Genomic DNA, 23,305 nt, shown 5'->3' with positions numbered 1-23,305 from the left:
ATTTGCAAGAAACATCTAGGTACAAATTGAAGGGTCATATGTTTCTTTTTCCAAAAGAAGATAATACATTATAGAAAAGTACAAGAAGCTAAACATTATAAGGGGAAAATGTTGTGCTTGAGAAGAAGGGTGTAAGTGGAAAGTTATGCTTGAGAAGGAGCCTCTAAGAGAACATTCTCATGCAAGCAATTGGATGATTCCAAAATGCACTGTTACATGTTTTCTTTCCAAAAAAGGGGGGGGTATATTAAGATGTCAAAGTGAACTATTATAAAAAATACAGTTGTTCCTTTCAAGTATCTAAGACCATCACGACTTAGAGAATCTAGTTTTCCTCCTTTAGGATAGGCATGCCAGAACGAAAGGTAACGAAAACTATAATGGTGTCAGAAGAGTGCTTGGCATGTGTCGCCTATGCATCTCTTGGCCGCGCATGCGCTCATGCTCATGATGACTCTGAGGGGTATCTTGGAGTGAGGCATTAATCAGCCATTGACTTTGCATGATGCTCTCCATTCGAACTCTATGCGTAGCACTTCTAGGATTAGATATGGGGTACAGGGTGCTTGTATTGCCCATAGGGAATTAGGGGAGAAATGGGGTCTCAAAAGGGCCTCCCATTAGTTTTTCCTAATTTCAAGGGATAAGAGAGGGATTTGAAGTGTACCAATGAGAGTGCTAGAAGGTGTGGGGCAATGGTATGTTGAGGTGGAGCATGGGCAAGCCTGCAGAGAGCCCCTATTGGTTGCTCCCTTTACACTAGGGAGCACCCAAACCATCCCACCCACCCCCCCCCTTGACCCTCCTGCTGGGTGCACCTCCCCCACATGAGTCCAAATCTGCCTTCAATCATACGGTAGGCCACTTGTGGTGGATTTTTCTTCTCCCCTCCCTCTTTCTAGGGACTCTACCCCCCACTATTCTGGTCCAGCCTACCATTCCCTCCATTTTCGAATTGTGAGGCTACCCTCCCTTGCATTTGCCCTCTTCCCCCTCTTTCTCTACTCCCTCCTGCTCTAGCCCACTTGTTGCAGCTCTCTCTCTCTCTCTCTCTCTCTCTCTCTCTCTCACTCCCTCTCCCTCTCCCTCTCCCTCTCCCCTCTCTCTCTCATGTGCCTCTGCTGGTACTGCTATGTCCTTCTCCATCTCCCTCTTTTGTGCCTCTATTAGATCTGCTCTGTCCCTCTCCTTCTCCCTCTCTTGTGCCTCTATTGGTGCTGCTTTGTCCCTTTCCTTCTCCCTCTTTTGTGCCTCTATTGGAGCTGCATTGCCTTGTGTAGGAGTCCCATTCTTCCTGTTGCAACCTCTGCAAGCATGGTGAGGAGCAAGGCTACAAGACCATGCAATGTTGTGACCTCTTGTGTCTTCCACAACACCAGAAATGCATTGGATGAGTGGATCCCTTGCACCTACAGCTTAAATTACTAGATAGTGATGAAAGTATCGGCCAAAGGTCCACATAAGCTTCCCAAGAGCAAGAGAGGTGATATCTTGCATGAGTGGAAGGGGTGCATCTTGAAGTTCAAGTTTGGGAAGAAAGGATGGCTGGCAAAAGATATGCGGCTTCCTCCATCATTCAATTAATCTAGGATATTATCACACTATGAGCCTTTCTATCTATGTACCTTTTTCACCTGTAAGTGTAATGAGTCCATTTGGAAATTTCGTGTTTGGTTTCTAAGAGCCCTTATTCATGGCAGATGTTTTTCCTTCAGACTTCGAGGAGTGGGAACCAGTTGAATTATTTATAGGCAAGTTCACTGCGATTCATGAGGATTTAGGTAAGCAAATGCATGCAAGGGAGAAGTTTGCCTCCTTGCGAATGATCCACTAGGGGATTCAAAGACCCCTATTCTCAATCTACTCAAACTAACCAAGAAGAAAGATAGCCTGTGAGGCCTCTTGTAAATATAAACATATATTTCAATCGATACATCACTTTAATGACTACATGTCTTTCTTATTTGTTAAGTCATCGTTGCTCATCATGAATTCATAATATTTATTCCACTGTATTTTTTTAAGTCGATGATGTGTTTTCTCCATCCTTTTAATTGTGTTAATTTAATGCATTTCTAGCCAATTTAGTATGATTTTCAACAATTTTGGGTATCCAAAGATCATTTATGTCAAATCTTGGAGGAATTTCATCGTGGCACAGATGGGAAAAGTTTTTGAGATGTCGCGAGGAGCCCAGAATGCCCTAAACCTGCCACAATGTGAATTTGGGCATTCTGGACTTCAGAAGGGAAAAGTGTCCGAGACATGGCGAGGAGCCTAGAATGCCCCAAAATGCCCAAATTCATGCCGTGGTGGGTTTAGGGCATTCTGGGCTCCTCACAACATCCCGACCACTTTTCCCTTCTATGCGACGGTGAAATTCCTCCAGGATTTGACAAAATTCAAAAGATACATTAAAATGAACAGTAGCTTTAGTCATAAACATGGAGAATTCACAACAATGCTCCACAAGTCCAAGAAATGCTTGCAAGATTTTTACTTTTTCAAAAATCAAATGACATTTTGCGGCTCAAGGAAATTCCAAACTCCTGACTATCTTATCAACCTCTCTATATCAAGCATCTCCTAGCTCTTTAGGCTAGCTTGATGAGCTATTGCAGACCTCATTACACACTTGGACCACCAATTGGTTGCTTGCCTCTGCCAACTTGTATGCCCATTGTAACTCCTCATTTTGCAAAGGGTCCTCTTCATCCTTGTATTGGTGCTCCATACAATTTCGTGCTGCCATCGTGTCCTACTAAAAGAAACCTACATCATGAGCTTCACAAGTAACTTAAAGGAGTAGGAAAAATGATAGCTAGGGAAATTAATATTCACCATATTTGCTGACTCCAAGTCATATAGCTGATTTAAAAGCATGTCCTCCTTGTAGCTATTATACTCCCTCTTTTTTGGGTCTGGTTCTACAAGGAGGTCATCCAACATTGTTCTTAGATAGAACATGAGCATTCCAAAGTCTTTTGGGTATGCCATAAATTTGTAGTAGGTGAATCGGTGTACAAAGTTTCAGGGCTAGCTTTCATAATGGGCTCTTAGTTGTGTCTGCACTGCACTTAAATAGGGAGAGATTTCATTGAGCCCGGCCTTCTCATTCTTCTTTCATACAACCTGACATGTCCACCTCTCATCATTTGGTTGAGGTGGGTAGTCTTCTCTATCAACGTGTTGGAACTCTAGCAAAAGATAATGTGTGAAGAATGACTTCCATACATGGAAGTTACAAATAGAATCACAAATACATGGGGTGATGTCACAAGAATATATGTGAGGACCTATAATTACTCACCTACTAGTTACCACCACCAGGCTTGCATGATTAGTAAAGTGCAGTTAACTACCAGTCATTGGGCTTGCATGCTCAATAGAGTGCAGTTAATTACCATTCATCGCGCTTGCATGCTCAGTAGAGTGTAGGACAATAGGTTGAAGAAATGCCATTGCTACCGTGGCTTTCCATCTATGTTCCTTCACCAGTTTGTATCGAAGAGCATCCAAATTTCAGCGATCTTTCTACAATATATAGATATCTAGATTGGATTATACATACATATACATATATATATATATATATATATGTAGATATTCGATCCGACATTACGGGGTCCTTGGCCTATCTTGACACTTTCCAGACTTAGAGCATTCTCCTGTCGTACTGCTACCATCATCATAGCAACATCTCTTCCTCTCTCGTTAGCATTATCCAACCACTTTATTTCAAATCTTCAACTCCATTTAATCGAAATCTTTCATCTCACAGTATGGTCCTTGGCCTATCAACGGACACTATCTAGTCACATAGCTGAGAAAACATCACTTCAGTCACTTGGAATATTATAATATTGCATATATATACATATACATATATTATTATATGTATATATATATATTTGTATATGTATACATGTATATGTGTATATGTATACATGTATATGTGTATATGTATACATGTATATATATATATATATATATATGTATATATGTATATTTGTATATGTATATATGTATATTTGTATATGTATATATGTATATTTGTATATGTATATATGTATATGTGTATATGTATACATGTATATATATATATATATATATATGTATGTATATATGTATATATATATGTGTATATATGTATATATATGTGTGTGTGTGTGTGTGTGTGTGTATATATATATATATATATATATATATGTATAGATCTTAACAACTGCACTTACATTGAGAAATATGAAATCCCATAACTAATCCACAATTCCACAATTCCAAAACAAATGAATTGTATGCCATTCATCTTGTCCTGTAATAATAATAATAGAAGCAACCCACTATGCCAGTGGTAGTTATATTCCTAGTGTGGAATAAACCACCATGCTCGTGGGAGTTAAGTTAATATCCTCATAATAATAGAAGCAAACCACTGCACTGGTGGCAATTAATATCCTAGTGCACAACCAACCTCCAAGTTGCAACAACCAACCAGTGCTATTATACTAGAATGAATCGCATTACTACAAAGTGTTATCCTAAAATAGATACATTGCCTAAGTAAACTCTGGAGAAAATTAATAATTCAATAGATTACATACACAAAATAGTTAAATCTTCTATAACAAGCAATCCAAATGTTCTTCTTGTTCAATCAAAAGACTGGCAATATGATCCATGAATATTTGCAAGCTAAGTTCCTTCCTAGTTGGGAGTTAAGTTCCCTTAAGCTTTACCTCACAGGAGGCATTCTTGGTTAGAGCAATCAATAGAGGTTAGTAATGCAAATAGTAGTGGGGAAAAGGGTATGGCAGACCATGAATTTCAGACCCTATTGCATAACAAGATAGGCATTCGATTTAACTACTGTGGCGATCAATACAACAGTCTTGCTCTGTACATGATGAAGTTGCTTCTTGATTGCTTCCTCCCTCATCCTAAGGCTGCGGATGTTCTCCTTCATCTCCTCCACTCTTTGCTCACTCTGTGCAACTACTTCATCTGATTCCCTCAACATCTCTTAAAGCTGCTTAAATTGCTCAAAAACATCAAGGTGGGCCATTTGTAAGACTTCCACTCTATTTGGAAATCTCTCACGATGACGGACTGCTTTTCAAAACTTTTGAAAGCCACTGCAAGCTTATGCAGAACCCTATTGTAATCTTGTTGCAGGGACTTGTAGCTTACTCTTTGAACTTCCACTAGTGTTTCTAGATAACAACCCCCACTGTGGCTACTGCAATTCACTCCACAGCTACTTCATTGTCTTCTACACCCCAACTTCTCTTTGCCCCATCCTTCCTGGCCTTGAAGCTCTCTCGTAGCTCTTGCATCACCGCTCTGGTTTCTACATTCTCCCTTTTCAGTCCTCCATCATCTGGAATTTTTCAATGTTCAATGTGTTATGCATGTTGTAGATCCATTTGTAAAGAGCCTCCTTTTTGGCTCTCTAATCTTCAAGCTTCTTTTGCATCATTTACTAACTCCTTGTCCGCGATGTCCCCATCAATTTCTAACTTCTTCAAGCCTATCTCGGAGCTCCTTGATGCACTTCTTTGCTTCTTCTCTTCTATGCCTTTTTATTTCAACCATTTTTGTAGCAGCCTTAGCTTGCTCTCATGCTTGCAAGGCCCTCGTTTCTACCTCCTCTACCTTGGCTTCCGCACCCTCCTTGAGAATTTCTCAAGGTGCGCTACCTTTGCTGCATCAGTGGCTTTCTCTTGTAAGAAAGTCACCTTCTGAGACATCTTCTTATCGTATTGCTTAAAAATCACTTTGAGGGTAGATGTCAGCAGGTGCATTGCAACTCCAGTGGATTGAAATGACAATTTGGATTTGCCATCCATGCAATTCTTCAGGTTGGTTATCACTACGTTATCACACTCTTGGAGATCGCCCTTGAGAAAGAGACACCACGTCCTTTCAATTGCTCTACTGATGCTTGAACCTGCCAAAAATTCACGGTTCCTCTCGTATCTACAAGAAAGAAGTGCATTGTCTTCTTCAACACATCTTGGAGATCTATTGGCAAGCTAGAAAGTTTGACTCCACCATCTTTACTAATTTGAGCATTGGGGTATACATCTAGAATAACATGTCTCTTCCATTGCTTCTCAAAGAAGTGTGCTTGCAAAATTGCCTGAGGAATGCCTAGCACATTTTCAATCATGCTTGCAATGATGGTAATCTTCTAACCTTAACAGACTATTTGTCCCTCCTTCACGTTCACCTCCTATACCAACCTGGTGAAGTTGTTGAGAGCATCTAAATAGGGCTTTTGAAGAGTGAGTGAGGAGCTCCTAGATGTCATGATTTCAAGATCAGGGGAGGAGAGGCTCTCACACTGTGCTGCAGAGGGAAGGAAAGATTGTGCGAGGAGCTCCAGGACTATGCAGGGGGGGAGGAAAGATCATGTGAGGAGTTTCAAACTATGCAGGCACGTTTTAGAGCTCGGTGTGTCCAAGGGGATCCATTACGAGAGGGGATATAAGTTACAAGAAGAGTGCAAGGGACAAAGAAATGGTCAAGAGGGATAGAAGACAAAACAGTGACAGAAATGGAATAGTGGAGGCTTAAGTTTGCAGTCCGAGTGCAAAGGAGAGAGAAACGGTCGAGAGGGAGAGGAGACAAAACAATGAAGGGAATGAAATAACAAAGGCTTAAGTTTGTAGTCCAACTACAAGGAACTATCAAGTTGAGAGCCACTACGGTGGTTGGCTCGAATTTTGATTAATTCAAGGCGACAATATTACCTTGCATGATAATGAGTGATTAGAGGTGATTAGGCTTCATGATTTACGTCTGTGGTAATTATTGCCATCTTTCATTAGTGGTGGCATCTAGGATTACCAGCCACATGTGTGGTGGCAGTTAAGATTCCATCGAGATGGTAATTAATTATTAGCCACCGCAATGGTCCACAATTACTCACCTACCAGTTACCACCACAAGGCTTGCATGCATGATTATTGTGAGTGCAGTAAATTACCAGTCGCTGGGTTTGCATGCTCAGTAGAGTACTAGAGTGCATGGTAATGAGTGATTAGAGGTGATTAGGCTTCATGATTTACTTTTGTGGTAACTACTTCCTGATGGTGGTGGCTTTCATCAGCCACCACATATGTTGTGGCTAAGATTCCACCAGGCTGGCAGTTAATTACGAACCACCATAGTGGCCTGCAATCACTCACCTGCCAGTTACCACCACCAGGTGTCTGCTTCATGATTACTAGCCATGTTGTAGTTAATTGACATTGCCCATTTGGGGTGGCACCTAAGATTCCATCACAATGGCCTACAATTAATATGGATGGAACATCGGGCCTCCTTGCCTCCAGCCACCACGGTGGCTCAAACTTTATAATATATAAGATTTGTGGCATTTGGCATTTTACTATGTTGCTCTCATCTACCCCTGCTCTAGTACTTTGCTCCACATACCCTCCTCCATCTCTCTTCCACCCCTACTCTACTTTGCTCCACACTCCGTCCTCCAACTCTCATCACTCATCTACTCCCTTGCTCATCTGCTCCACTACTCACCCACTCATTTTCACCATTCCTATTATTGTAACTACTACAACCCCTCGTCGATGCAATGTGATCCCAATGTTATTTGCTTCTCCTATAAGGTGATCATGTTGCACTCACTTGGATTAGAAATGCTAGCTCTAGTGGACACCCTGCATTCCCACAGTCGATTCCCCCCATATATGTATGTCACAACCTTGAATGACATGGTCATAGAGGGCCTCTATATCATTATGCTATATGGGTTCTCCCTAGACATCGATGAAGGCCTCAAGAATTTCATAGTAGAGTACTCTCGTCTTATTGGGAAGGCCGTAATCTAAGCCCTGGAAATGTGCATGGCCTTCAGCCTCTCCATCATCTCCTCCATTCGCTCCCTAAAAATACTTATTGCAACAAGTTGGGCTGGCAGTAATACTAAGTTGTACAAATTTTCTCTTGCTCAACAAGGCTCATAACCACTCAGCAATGGTTGGATGTAATCTTTTGGCCTCTAAGGCTCTTAGCAATCTTTTGGCTCACTGGATGTAATCTTTTGGTCTCTAAGGCTCTTAGCAATTGCTGAGCTTTTACATTTATGTAATCTCTTTTATCAATTTGAGGCTCTCAGTATGCACTGTTGTTAGCTTTTATATTTGAGTAGTTACGGTCACTAGATGTAATCTTTTGGCCTTTCAGGCTCTCAGCAATTGCTGAGCTTTTATAAGTGTAAGATCCTCTATTCAATTTTTTCTCAGTATAAGTTTTTGTTAATTTTTATATAACCTGTTATTGGATGTAGATGTAATCTCTTTTACTCAATTTTCACTCAATGAATTATAGTTGATTATCTAGATGACAACACCAGGCCTCCAGTCGCCCTCATTTAGGATTTACAGAAACAAGGACTAAAATACTAGTAAAGTAGGACTACCATTTCCTTGGTTTAGGACCAAAATAGCACTAAACTAGCTCCAAAAGCCCACCGTTGTGGTTGCATGGAGATACATCTAGAAAAATACAATTAAACTTTCAAAAAGTGCAATTGATGATATGGTCCTTAAGGGTTCCCCTCTAGGGGCAAGGGCCATATCGACATGCATTATACAGTATCCAGGATGCCACTAGACAAATATGGCATGTCAATATGGCCCTTGCCCCTAAAGAGTACCCCTCAAGGACCATATTGTCAATTGCCTTTTCCTGGGTTGCACGAGGAAATACATTTTCCTTGGTATACAAATATATAACTCCAAGAACTGGTGCGGTCTTTGTCATAGATCTCCTTCTATTTGCCAGCATGGTGGTCGTCATAGATCTCCTCCTGTAATACGTAAAAATAGGTAATGGCGAGCCATAACTCCAAGAATCAACCTTGAATTCTAGGTGATAACAGGTGGTTAGGCTAGAGACTATGCTATGACGATGTTCAAAATGATAGATTGTGTCTCATTATTATGCCAAGAACCAGCGTGGTGGTCTCTCCAAGCCAACCTTGAATTTTCATGATCTACATGGGTGTGTTGCCCAGTGACAAGTGGCAAAGCTGCGGCAAAAGGTTGCACGATGATAGGTGGTCAGCTCTGCTATGACGGTGGTGTTCAGAAAGATAGATTACATCTCATTATTATGCTAAGAGCCAGTGTGGTCCAAGCAAGCCTTGAATTTTCATGGTCTGCATGGGCGCGTTGCCTAGTGACAGGTGGCAAAGCTACTGACAAAATGTTGCGCAATGACAGGTGGTCAAGCTAGAGACTGCGCTACGGCAACGGTGTTCAGAAAGATAGAAGCAGTATTGCAAATGAATTGAGAACATTGCATAGCTTCTCAAAAAAAGGTTCTGTTCAAAATCCAAGGACTATTGGCCATTTTTCTTTTCTTTTTTTAATCTCATTGGTCCATCTCCAAAAACAATCAATTCTACAAAAGGGCACAAATTTATGCAACACAACCTTTTAAGATGAACTAGATACATATACTTAAGCTTTCATACTTGACTACACATGAATATCATCTTCAAAACACATGCTAGATTATTAATTTTATTTTAAAGGTTGCAAGAAATATTTTACATCCACAAAGTCACCTTAAGATGAACATCACATAGTATAGAAATTTAATTCAAATCAAATGAACATGAAAGATATTGTTATTTATATTATAACAAAGAAATCAAATGAAGTACATGTGAAATATGTACCAAATGGGAAATCCATATGACAATGAGAAAACCAAATTATTTAAATATCTTAAAATATGTCCATATATCAAAATTTATATGAAAAACCAAATGTCTAACTAAACATCAACACAATCTATGCCTATCTTATCAACAGTGGTAGCATTATATCTTCTTGTACAATTGTTGAACCTATTCTAGTTTCCTCAATAGCTTCATGCTCTAACCCAACAAATTCACCAACCAGGGGAGATTGAGGCTCTGATGACAATGCATGCACCGGATCATTATTAATTATAATTTTTATGTGGCTAAGATAAAAAATGAAGCTTGGAAGATCATAAGTGACTCTCTAAGAGAGGCTTGAATATCATAGGCAATTTTTATGTGGCTAAGATTAAAAATCAAGCTTGGAAGATCGTACATGAATCTCTAAGAGAGGCAACCAAGGAAAAAACTTGCAAAAAAGAGAGGCAATTAGAGAAAAACTTGCAAAAAAACTAATTTTTAACGTGGTTTCATAGTCCACTTTTTGCCCAAAATGTACCATAAACCCTTTTAAAATTCACAAATTATGACATAATTTGATGATATCATCGAGCCATGTCATAAAGTTAACCCTAAATTCGATGACAACATCGACTTGTAGCGAATGTTATGATGAAAGTCGATGATATCATCAAATTTTGGAATGAGTGTGATAGAACTTGATGATATCATTAATTTTTGTCATAAGTTATGACAAAAATCGATGATATCATCGAATTTTGTCATATGTTATGACAAAATTCGATAACATCATCGAATTTTGTCATAACTAATATAGAAATAGTAAAGCAATGATAACTTTTGAATCAGGACTCCATTTTGGGAGCTTTTGGCTCAAAATTTAGAGCACAAGTGGCTCTACAATGGTGTCTTGGAACTTTGTTCTAATTTAAAGTTGAATGCACTCCTAAATTGGGTGCAAGGTAAGGGGGTCATTATCTACTACAAAATTTCCATCCAACCAACACATATACCATACAAGTACCAAGCAATAATCCTAGCATAAATATAGCTCTAATTGCCCATTTTCAAATCATATTATGGCTCATTGCTATTTTGCTCCAACTTATGACATAACTTGATAACATCATCAACTTCTGTTATGAGCTATGAGTCATAATAGCATCAACTTTCCTAATGACCGATAGATGCCTTTATCATAGGATGGAGATCAAATTTAAACTTTCACAAATAGATGAGGATGCAATACATGTTGGCATTATCTAGGAATTACAAAATATGCTCTTGATGAAGAGAAAAATATGCGGAGAGTATGATGGGTAGCTTCTTCTTTTATTTTGATATGATAAATTGCAATCATGTTAATTTCTTCCTTGTGTGTACATTAGTTTAATGGAGAATGTGCTCAATTTTATGTATTCATGCAAATAGATTCAAGTCAAGAATTCCATTTTTCCAGTGTTTTTTTTGTTGGGATGTATGATAGGAAGCCAGTTTTTTAAAAATGAGTTTAAAATGGCAATTTTAACGGTATTAAAAAGAATATTCCATTTAGTTCTCATTTCTACATAATAGTTATCACTTCATCTACAAAAGTGTTTAGATTGCATCTCATTATAATGCCAAGAACCAATGCAGTGGTCTCTCCAACTGAACCTTCAATTTTCATGATCTACATGGGCGCATTGCCTCATGACAGGTGCAAAGCTACTGCAAAAGGATGCATGATGATACGTGGTCTGTGCTGCATGATGCAATGTAGAGATGCATAATGTAGTGCAAAGCTACCGTGTATTGAGCTCTACGGTGTTCATAATAAATAGATTGCATCTCATTATTACACTAGTGCGACATCATGACGTCAGGAAAATTTTTGGCGATAGCATAGGTCTAATCAAATGTTGACCCACTAGGCTTTATCCGTTTTTGTTGGATTTATTGCATAATACAGGATATGAAGATTTTGGGTAGGGTCAACTAGCCAAAAGGCATGGGGCTTTGTAACATAGGGTCATGGTAAGCCCAGAAGAAAGATATAGGGCGTGCCATGATAATCCCTTGGCCAAGGACCCATTACTTGACCTATAATCCAAATATGGGCACACTGCAAAAAACGAAAGGACAACAAACCCTGGGTCTTGTACCATTTTAAATCAATAATGGGAAATCTTTGAATCTTGTTACATTTTCATTCTACACCTCACTTGCTTGTTTGGTTTTGTCGAGTATAACAAAAGAGAAGGGCCTTTCGAGCTGATTGTTGAAATAAAATATGGGAGTCCTTTTGTTATACATTTGTAATTCTTGGTTACAAAAAACTAAATGGTATGTGTTGGTGGAGAAGGGTCCATGGATAATTATTGTATGGAGGTGAAATGCTTCTAACTGTTAACTCTTGCTGCTTGGTGGGGTACAGGCATCAAACACTTAGTTCTTGGAGAATGCTTTTGATATGTTTTTATAAGGAAAAGTTGGGAATGTGGGCTTGAGCATTAAGGGAACGGTAGTGGATAGGGCACACACGTGCATGCACACATGCACGCGTGCACACACACACACACACATCATACAGATACCACACAAAGACAACTACACAATAGAGAGCAAGAAAGAGAGATGACCTACAACGACCGACTCATTGCATTGAAAAGCTACCTATAATAGATTATAGCAATGACCATCAATGGCAATGATGCAGCCCAAGAACTTGTCAATGCACAACCGATGCTTCTGAACTACCAACGGGCTCATTTGAGCTAGTGGCCACATCACATCTTTCCCCCCTTAAAATTTGGGTTGCTCTAGCATGGAACGGCTTGATCAACTAATATGGGCTATTGTATTGGTCTTGCAGCTATCGAGGATGCATCTTTGTAGGGCAGAGCTGATTGGCTCAACTATTTTATCACTTTGGAGGGGATGGGCCATGGTGGAAGAAACTATACAAGACCTTTTCTCCTCACGAGGTAGTGAGCCATCACCAAACTAGCTGAATAGAGCTAAACTAGCATGTGTCCTTTGTTGTAATGAAGTTGTTGTGCCTTCTTCAAATGTTAAGCTGAATTTTACTTGAGGAATGATAGAGCATCATCTAGATAGTGCACCCATTAATTATCCTCTTTCTGTCATACTATGATCAGGTTAATGACACCAACTTTAGCTAGAAACTTCAAGGGTTTCTCGTAAAGAGCCTCAAAGGGACTTAACTGTGTAGAGTCTTGTATTGCCATGTTATAAGCCGCTACCAGAAAGGGGAGTGAGATATCCCAATTGGAATTCTTTGGATCCTTGTACATTTTTAGCGTTAGCTTTACTATTGTTTTTTTGAGCCTTTCTATCAAGCCATTACAGTCGAAGTGATTTGGACTTATAAATCGCTTGTGATTTTGAGCATTTTTTCTACAATCTACATGACTTTTGATTTAAAGTTCTTATGACAGTCTGGAACTTTGAAATCAAGATTGAATTTATATAGGGAAGTAGAAAACTAAAGTACGGTAGAAAGAGACTTTGTATTGAATAAAAATCGCTTACAATCAATTATGGAGACACAATACTCCATGTACGGTGCTCGAACAGCCCGACCACCCTCGAGCTATTCTCACTCACATCAAATTTCTCACTCTCACTCAAATTAAGGTGTTGCAATGAATCTCACTCTCATTCAATATGATACAACAATAGATGGAAGATGAATCTCACTCTCACTCTCAATCTCAGAGCTTCTCGGATATGCTGCCTTGCTTCCTCTATGTATTTTGAGTTTTCAACTTAATAGATCGCCCAATTTAATTTTGACCTCTTCTGTAAAGTTGTAGATCTGAATCTCAGCTTTGTAACAAAAAATTGTCTTGATTTGACAATAAGTGCTTTGGGAAGCCGTGAGGCAATATCAAATGATGAATGAGAAAATTTTCTATGTCTGTTATGAAGATTGTTTTGAGGGGATGCACAATTGTCCACCGTGTGAGGTAATCAATTAGTACAATTATGTACTTGTTGTCTGATGCTGAAGGAGGAAAAGGGAAAATAATATCATAGGCAACCAATTCAAATGGTCGTGTGATAGAGATTTATTGTAGATCCCTGTCGGCTTGAGCATTGGTGTCTTAAAGGATTGACACACGGAACATGATTACAAATAGAGATGAACATCTCGTCTCATTTTAGCTAGAAGAATTTAGCCTTGAGCTTTGTAAGGACCTTGAGTAAGCTGCAAACCATGGAAAAGAGGCTAGCTGTAGTGGTCAACTATAACACCAAGGTGCATAAGGGTGGCATCTCTATCAGCTTCATCCAACGTGACACTAGCCAAAGTAGCTAGAGTTGTTACCCTGCTAGCTCAAATCCAGCTCATGGAGCATCACAATGCCTCCCCCTTTGCACAGTCTGAGAGCTTCTCACACAATCTTTTCTCCCCCTCTGAGCACAATGTGAGAGCCTCTCCTCCGCTGACCTTAAAATCATGACATATGGGAGCTCCTCAGTCGCTCTTCAAAATCCCAATTTGGATGCTCTCACCAACTTCACCAAGTTGGTACAGGAGGTGAACATGAAGGAGGGACACATAGTCTATCAAGGTCTAGAGATTAACATCACTGAAAGCCAAGATGACTATCGAATGTACCATCATGGAATTGGTGCAGATATCAAATTCTGATTGAGAATAGCATCAAAATTCATGGGCTTGAAAGGTGGCTTATGGTAATAGAGAATACCCTCAATTACTAAAGAAAGAATTGTGGAGGCTTCTTTGACTATAACTACTGTTGAATGTGAAGTACTTCTAAATCTTGGCTTTGTAGAAAACATAGTTTGTCAAGTGTGGTTAAGAGAAGATCAAGTTGGGGTATTGGCAAGAGAGTTTGTTGTGCTATCGGTGGGTAAGAGAAGATCCAGTTGGGGTATTGGCAAGAGAGTTTATTCAGCTATCGGTGGGTGATCTTGAATGATTTGGGTCACCATTGTAGAACATCAAGCTAATGCATCTGCAATCTCAATGTCTTTCCCTGGACAACTAGCCTTCCGAAGGCATTGTAGATCCCCTCTTGGAAGTAGCTGTCATAATGCTTGGCATTGAGAATTGGAGTGGGATGGAATACCTAGGTAATCAGATCCTTACAAACTAGTACTATGGAGCCGTTAATCAGGAGGGTGTGATCACCATCATCAAATGTGTTGACAATGGATGTTGCCTCAATGGAGGAAAACTTGATTTGATGCCCTCACATGAGTTGATCATTCTAAATAATGGATCCATTTGGCACAATCATGCACATGACAATCAGCCATTCAAAATTGGGGCCCTCCATGCACCCTCCATGCACCATGCAAAATGATAGCACTCTAGTTAACAAGTGCCAAATTTTCATGAAAACTCCTACCGTTATTCAATAGCCATTGCCTTCACTCTCTCCAACTTCCCACCATCACTCCCTTACAAACTTTTTCGCCTTATCAGGAATACACAGCTCCATTTCCCAAATCCCCTTTCACCATGTCTTCTTTGTGGACTACCCCTAAACAACCCATGACTATCAAGAAGATGCTACAAAAGTAGCTCCCTTGTGTCATTCCTCCCCATCCATTTGACTCTCTTTGATTGAACTCCCATGAGTTAGTCAATGCTTAAGGGCAACAAGCTCTAAGACTTTGCACAACTCACATCCCTCCCCCTCCGATCGACTAGACTCCCATGAGCTAGTAAATGCTTAAGAGCAACAAGCTCTAAGCATTTTCACAACTCACTGGGTCATGACCATGAGCATGCCATAACGGGGAGATGTGAAGGGTGGCAGTGTGGTAAGGCTTGAATCTCTACCATTGAATAGCTCGGGAATTAAACACCCTTGTAACTCAGCCAAATGGATAGTGTTGTTGGTGAAGACCTCGGTTATGTAGACAAGTCTGTTCCATCCTAGCTTGAGATTTGGCTTAAGTGGACCAAGCTTGGCATTATAAAGTAGAACAAGCATATGCTTTTTGAGATCCTTATGTACAATATGCCTATCATGCCAAACTTTTGTGCTATTGGATCACCTATTGGACCATATTGCTCGAGCTTAGAGTTTGTTGAGCTCTTTGAGCTGTTGGAATTCTTCCCAAAATGCACTTAGATTGAGTGGCATGTGATGTGGTCTAAGAAACCTTTTGGAATACATCTCATCCAATGAAATGAGTATGGTGAGAGTGCTCTCAATGGAAGCAAGAATGGAAGAGGGAGAGAGAGAGACAGAGAGCCACACAAGTTTTGGTGGGTGCAGAACACCCTAATCTTCTTTTTCATTCATTTATATATGTGTTTGAGTATTGTACATAATCGGGGTAAAGACACAGTGACCTTTAACCTCCACAACCTCCCACTTAAAGGACAATGTGCCTTTAAGGGAGAACAACCAGTGAGTACTCCATTGCCTCCATATGTGAAACTGAGTCATACAGATAGTCCCAAATCAGATGAGGAAAGGGCCATGATGGCCAAGGTTCCTTATGCATCAGCAGTTGGGAGTCTTATGTATGCTATGATAGCTACTAGACCAGACATTGCATTTGCAGTGGGAGTTGTTAGCCGGTATATGGCTAATCCAGGAAAGAGGCATTGGGAGGTAGTTAAGTGAGAGTGCTCTGAATGGAAGCAAGAACGGAAGAAGGAGAGAGAGAGAGAGAGAGACAGAGAGCCACAAGTTTTGGTGGGTGCAGAACCACCCTAATCTTCTTTTTCATTCATTTATATATGTGTTTTGAGTATTGTACATAACCGGGGTAAAGGCACAGTGACCTTTAACCCCACAACCTCCCACTTAAAGGACAATGTGCCTTTAAGGGAGAACAACCAGTGAGCATACTATCCAATACCCATCAATACACGACAATACTCAAACCGCTGATGACTAGGTAGACTCTTCATCAGCATATCTGCAGGGTTATCATCTATATGAACCTTGACAAGCTCTATGCGCTTGTCCTCAAGTACCTCCCTGATGAAATGGTACCTGACCTCAATGTGTTTGGTCTTTGCATGAAAGACCAGATTTCGTGCTAGCTGAATAGCACTCATGGAATCACTATGCAATGTCAGTACACCTGTATGAATCCCCAAATCTCCCACTAGCCGATCAAGCCATATAGCCTCCTTGCAACCCTCTGTGGCTGCAACATACTCAGCCTCTGTGGTAGACAAAGCAATGCACTTCTGTGTGCGAGACATCCACGATGCTGCACCACCTGCAAAGGTGAACACATAACCAGAAGTGGATCTCCTACTATCCACATGCCCTGCATAGTCTGAATCTATGTACCCAAGTACACACACGTCTCCTTTACCAAAGCAGATGCACATCTCCTTGGTACCCTTCATGTACCTCATGAGGCACTTAACTGCCTCCCAATGCTTCTTTCTTGGATTAGCCATATACCGGCTAACAACTCCCACTGCAAATGCAATGTCTGGTCTAGTAGCTATCATAGCATACATAAGACTCCCAACTACTGATGCATAAGGAACATTGGCCATCATGGCCCTCTCCTCATCTGATTTGGGACTATCTGTATGACTCAGTTTCACATATGGAGGCAATGGAGCCCATCTCTCCACTTTCACCATAACCCATAAAGATGCATTTCCTAGACTTAGGATCTAGCTTCTTTCGAAGCTCTTTTGGCACATGTGCATATGCCTCACACCCAAATATACACAAATGAGAGTAAGAGGGCTTCTTGCCACTCCATGCCTCTTCAGGAATACCACCATCCAAACTCTTACTAGGTGATCTATTGATCACATGCACTGCAGTCTTCATTGCCTCAGCCCAAAAACCACCAGAAAGACTTGCATTGGAAAGCATGCATTGCAACCTTTCTTGAATGGTACAGTTCATCTTTTCTGCAATTGGATTTCGCTCTGGAGTACGAGGGGATGTGAGCTCCCTCTTAATCCCACGTGTATCACAGAAATGCTGAAAGTCATGAGAGAGATACTCTCCACCATTGTCAGTCCGTAGGCATTTAAGTGTTCTACCTGACTGATTCTCAACCAAGGCCAGCCATTTTTGAAATACCTGGAACACATCACTCTTTCGAGCTATAGTATAAGCCCACACTTTCCTAGTTGCATCATCAATGAATGTCACATAGTATTCAGCCCCGCCTAATGACCGTGTAGGCAACCGTGTAGGCATGGGACCACATACATCTGAATGCACCAAATTAAGCATTTCAAACTCTTTCTTTCCCCTTCTTTTATGGGCTGATTTAGTCTGCTTCCCATAGAGACAATGCTCACAAAATTCAAAATCAGAGAAACTCAAATGCGGTACATAACCCAAACGGCATAAGAGTTTCATTCCATTCTGGCTCATGTGCCCCAACCTGCAATGCCACAAAGAAGTACTTGGCTACTCGGTTATTGCAACAACATGATCAAATACCCTTGATACATGTAAGGGATATAAAGTCCCACACTTGGCACCCCTGGCCAAAAGCATAGAGCCCTTCTGAATTTCCAACTCTGAAAGACAAAAGTGGTGTGAAAACCAGCATCATCTAGCTGACCCACTGAAATAAGACTCTTGGTCAGCTTAGGCACATGTCTCACATGTTTCAAAACAAATGCAGACCCATTTGTAAAACAAAACTTTATGTCACGTGCTCCCACTATGTCACATGCATAGTCATTTCCAAGATGCACACAACCTATCTTTCCACTGTCATAAGTGGAGAACCATTCCCTATGGGGAGTAACATGGCATGAAGCACCAGAATCCAAAATCCAATCCTGGGAATATGCATCATCTGAAGTGGTAAGCAACTCTGCAGATAAACTAGACATGAAGAGAATGTCATTGTCACTATCATGTGTGACTGCATTGATCTCCTCGATCTTCACTTTTTCTTTGTCCTCCCTTGGACTCTCTTCCTTTTGATTTGCACCCCAATTTGCATTCTTTTTCTTATCCTTTTGCTCTCTTTTCAGCTTGTAGCAATCCTTTTTCATATGGCCCTTCTTGCCACAATGGTAACACTCAATGTTTCGTGCCCTGGATTTGCTACGAGACTTCCCTCTTTCTTGGGACTTCCCCTTGAACTGTGATCTGCCCCTTTGCACATTTAAGGCTGCATCCTGCTTGTTGCCATCCATAGACTTCCGTCTAATCTCCTCGGCCAACAAGCTACCCACACCATCATCAAATTTTAGTACTCCACCAGGTGCAGAGTTACTGACAGCTGTACGGAAGGTATCCCATGAGGATGGCAATGAACATAAGAGAAATATTGCCTTAGTCTCCACATCAAAATTCATTTTCTGAGCCTGAAGCTCTGGCTGAAAATAATATTGAATTCATTCAAGTGAGAAGCAATGGAGACCCCTTCCTTCATCTGCAGCTCAAACAACCTCTTCATGAGGTAAACTTTATTAGAGGTAGGTTCCTTCTCATAAGTGGCACACAGTTTCTTCCACAAATCTTCCGTAGTCTGCTCATTTACTACTGTGAAATAAACTGACTCTGCAAGATGAAGTCTAATAGTAGACTTTGCTAATGCATCCAACTCATTACAATCATCCTCAGACATATTTGCAGGCTTAGCTTCAATCCCTGCCAAGGGTTTAATCTGCTTCTTTTGAATAAGCACATCCCTTATTTGTTCTTTCCACAAAGAAAAGTTTGTCCCATCAAACTTTTTAATGCTGAAAAACTCCTTTTCAGACATGGAAGAGGATGCCATGATGCAAATGAAGCAAAATCCCAAATGCTAGTGCCTGCAAGAGAGAATCACACCAAATACTAGGTGCACCCAAATGTGTATGCCACAATAGAGTGAAATATCACCAAAACTCAAAGCTCAAAGCATCAAAAGATGCATCTGACTCATGTGCATATACTATGCATCCATATGAGCAAATCTCGCCCAAAAAAAAATGCCAATAAGTGCCAAATGACTCAAGCATAAACACCGTCCACTGGCATATGCATCAATAATATCTCATCCAAGAGAGCATAGCACTATCACTGCATCACCTGCAATGTCTCAAAGCTGTCCCTCAGCATAAAATAGCATCCATGTGCAAAGCGTCCATAAAAAATAGCATCCCACAAGGCAATTTGGGCCTATCAGCGCATCCAATAAAGACCGCAATGCATCCAAATGGCCTATAAATGATCCATTGCAACCCGATGCATACCACAAATGAGCGCACACTACTCAAACTCTGCAACCAGAGTGATCTGCATAAGGTATGCTCAAGAAATCATAGTCCCACGGTAATGACCGCTACTGAAAATAGAACTTGAGATGCCTCAAAACATGGGTGCCATTGCATAATCGGAATCATCAAGAAAATCTGCAAATATCTCTCTTCTGCCAAAACTCCAAAATCCTAACCGATGAGTGAGAAATGGGAGTCAACACTTATCCACTACCATGTGGCATAAATCTAAGGTTTCAAAACCTTAGAATGAAAAATGCATAACAGAGAGATGAAATCGAATACACAGATATCTATAACTCTGAAAATCCTCCACCGAATCACGCAAGAACTGGTAGGTAGGGGTTTTTGGGCGTCGGAACGCAATGGGACAGATGGTTTTGGAAACCATAGTCTCAATCACTGGGTCCAACACACAGACTGAAAAACGTTTTTGGAAACAGAGCTGTTTGTAAACTCCACTGGAGTGCGAATGCTGAGCAACATAGAAGTTTTAGGACCTCCTGAGTCCACCGGAACTGACAGATCTGCAAATGGTTGCTCCAAACTTGAGTTCTAACACCCGGGCAAAAAACGTAGAAACTGACACAATGAGTCATAAATCCAATGAAATGATCCCAGATTCAAGAATGAAGGTGTTTCCAAGCTCCTGAAGTGAAGTGGACACCAAAAGCAAGCAATAGTTGCCTCTACAAGTCAATACGGAGTCTCTATCATCGAACGGAATAGGGAACAGCTCAAAAAACGACTTTTTCTTTGAAAATACTTAACAGGCTCTCAAAACCACTTCGCAAAGCCAAAGTGACTTTTCCAAAGGTTCCTCCAAGGTCTCTGCACACTTGGATGCAAGTAAAGTCATGCACAAAGCTTCCCACAGAGCTTCTCCTTCCTCCCACAGAGCTACTGAGCTTCAAGCATTCACGCACGCTCAGCTAGATCATCCGGGCTCTGATACCAGTTGAGAGTGCTCTCAACGGAAGCAAGAACAGAAGAAGAAGAGAGAGAGAGAGAGAGAGACAGAGAGCCACAAGTTTTGGTGGGTGCAGAACCACCCTAATCTTCTTTTTCATTCATTTATATATGTGTTTTGAGTATTGTACACATAATTGGGGTAAAGGCACAGTGACCTTTAACCCCCACATTAAGTGCATCATGAGGTACATGAAGGGTACCAAGGAGATGTGCATTTGCTTTGGTAGAGGAGACATGTGTGTACTTGGGTACATAGATTTAGACTATGCAAGGCATGTGGATAGTAGGAGATCCACTTCTGGTTATGTGTTCATCTTTGCAGGTGGTGCAGTGTCGTGGATGTCTCGTGCACAGAAGTGCATTGCTTTGTCTACCACAGAGGCTGAGTATGTTGCAACCACAGAGGGTTGTAAGGAGGCTATGTGGCTTGATCGGCTAGTGGGAGATTTGGGGATTCATACAAGTGTATCGACATTGCATAGTGATTCCATGAGTGCTATTCAGCTAGCATGGATGCAAAGACCAAACACATTGAGGTCAGGTACCATTTCATCAGGGAGGTACTTGAGGACAAGCGCATAGAGCTTGTCAAGGTTCATACAGATGATAACCATGTAGATATGCTGACGAAGAGTCTACCTAGTCAGCGGTTTGAGTAATGTTGTGTATTGATGGGCATTAGATAGTATGCTCATTGGTTGTTCTCCCTTAAAGGCACATTGTCCTTTAAGTGGGAGGTTGTGGGAGTTAAAGGTCACTGTGCCTTTACCCTGATTATGTACAATACTCAAACACATATATAAATGAATGAAAAAGAAGATTAGGGTGTTCTGCACCCACCAAAACTTGTGTGGCTCTCTGTCTCTCTCTCTCCCTCTTCCGTTCTTGTTTCTATTGAGAGCACTCTCAACTGGTATCAGAGCCACACAAGTTTTGGTGGGTGTAGAATACCCTAATCTTCTTTTTCATTCATATATATATGTGTTTGAGTATTGTACATAATCGGGGTAAAGGCACAGTGACCTTTAACCCCCACATATGGGAATCTCTAAATAGGGGGCTCCACCACAAGCCCACTTAAAGGACTTTCCTTGCCATGATCTCCCCATTAAAGTGGCCTCTAGCAAGCCCTGTGCACCTCAATGAGCATGACTACTCATTCATGTGAAAGGACCCATTGTCTTGTAGGACCTCATTTACTTCTTGGTGATAGAGTTGTCCTGCACTCAAGATTTACCTCCAAGCCATCAATGCAAGCTGCCTATGCATGTGTTGGGGCAAATTCTAGGGAAAGGTTGCCTTATACTAAAGCATGTCCTCGTACTAGGTCTAGAGGATGTCAACTACAAACAATTGAGCATTTGGTAGCTCAATGTTGACCCCTGTTGTACTCTAAGTCTCTGGGACTCTCACCAAGATTCACACCTGGGTCACATCATGGTCACCTCAGCAACATGCCAAGTTGTTAGACCTTGGTCATACCTAGACGCATCGTGTTCACATGTGTTCACATCTTGGTCAGTCTGAACATAGTATATGAGTTGGACATGACATGACTTGACTTGGACATGACTTGACATGACTTGACTTGGACAAGACTTGACATGACTTGGACATGACTTGGACATGACTTGACTTGGACATGACTTGATATGACATGGACATGACTTGACAGTACATGACTTGTAGAGGACCTGAACATGACTTGGATATGATGGGAGCAATACATGACTGAAGAGTACCAAACCTCAACCTCGACCCACCATGGTCAAAGTTGATCAGAGGGAAGTACTGGTGCAATGGTGCACGAGGTACACCTATTGGTGCACATGGGAATTAGTCTAGCTAGATCAATGGTGCACGGGGTACACCTGTTGTTGAACATGGGAAGCAGTCCAGTAGAGTGCACAGGTGCACAGGCGGTACTCGTTGGTGCACATGGGAAGCAGTCCAACAGTTAAGAGGTATAGGTGGTGCACCAACCCTCGCAACCAACTAGCGTCAGCAGTGCATGGAATAGATAGGAGAACACATGGAGCATGAGATTCACTGACCCAGAATAGGGTGGAGTGTTGCGAAAGCCATCAAGGGCAAAGCAGCCCACAAACGGTGGAATGGCTAAGGATGCAAGAAGACATCCAACAGGAAGAAGGAAAGGAGATTGGCAGCAGGGGGGAGCAAAGGAGGAGAAGGTGAAGAGGGGGAAATGGGGAAAAGGGGGGACATTTTGGTAGGGGCGGGAGGTGTGAGTAAAGGAGTGAGAGGCTAGAGTCAAGAGCTCACCTCGTGTGTATCTTCTCCTAGTGTATCAATCATCTTGCTTTCTAATGAACTATGCTACTCCCCATCTCTGCTCGCTTCTCTAAGATCTCTTCCCGTTGTGTTCTCCTCCCCTCCTCTCCCTTCACTTGGTACAATGGACCCTGTGT

Source organism: Dipteris shenzhenensis, chromosome 15, assembly GCF_047967505.1.
Source record: "Dipteris shenzhenensis isolate YYH24624 ecotype China chromosome 15, Dip_SZ_1.0, whole genome shotgun sequence".
NCBI classification, from domain to species: Eukaryota; Viridiplantae; Streptophyta; class Polypodiopsida; order Gleicheniales; family Dipteridaceae; genus Dipteris; species Dipteris shenzhenensis.
Note: the sequence above shows the minus strand (reverse complement) of the source record.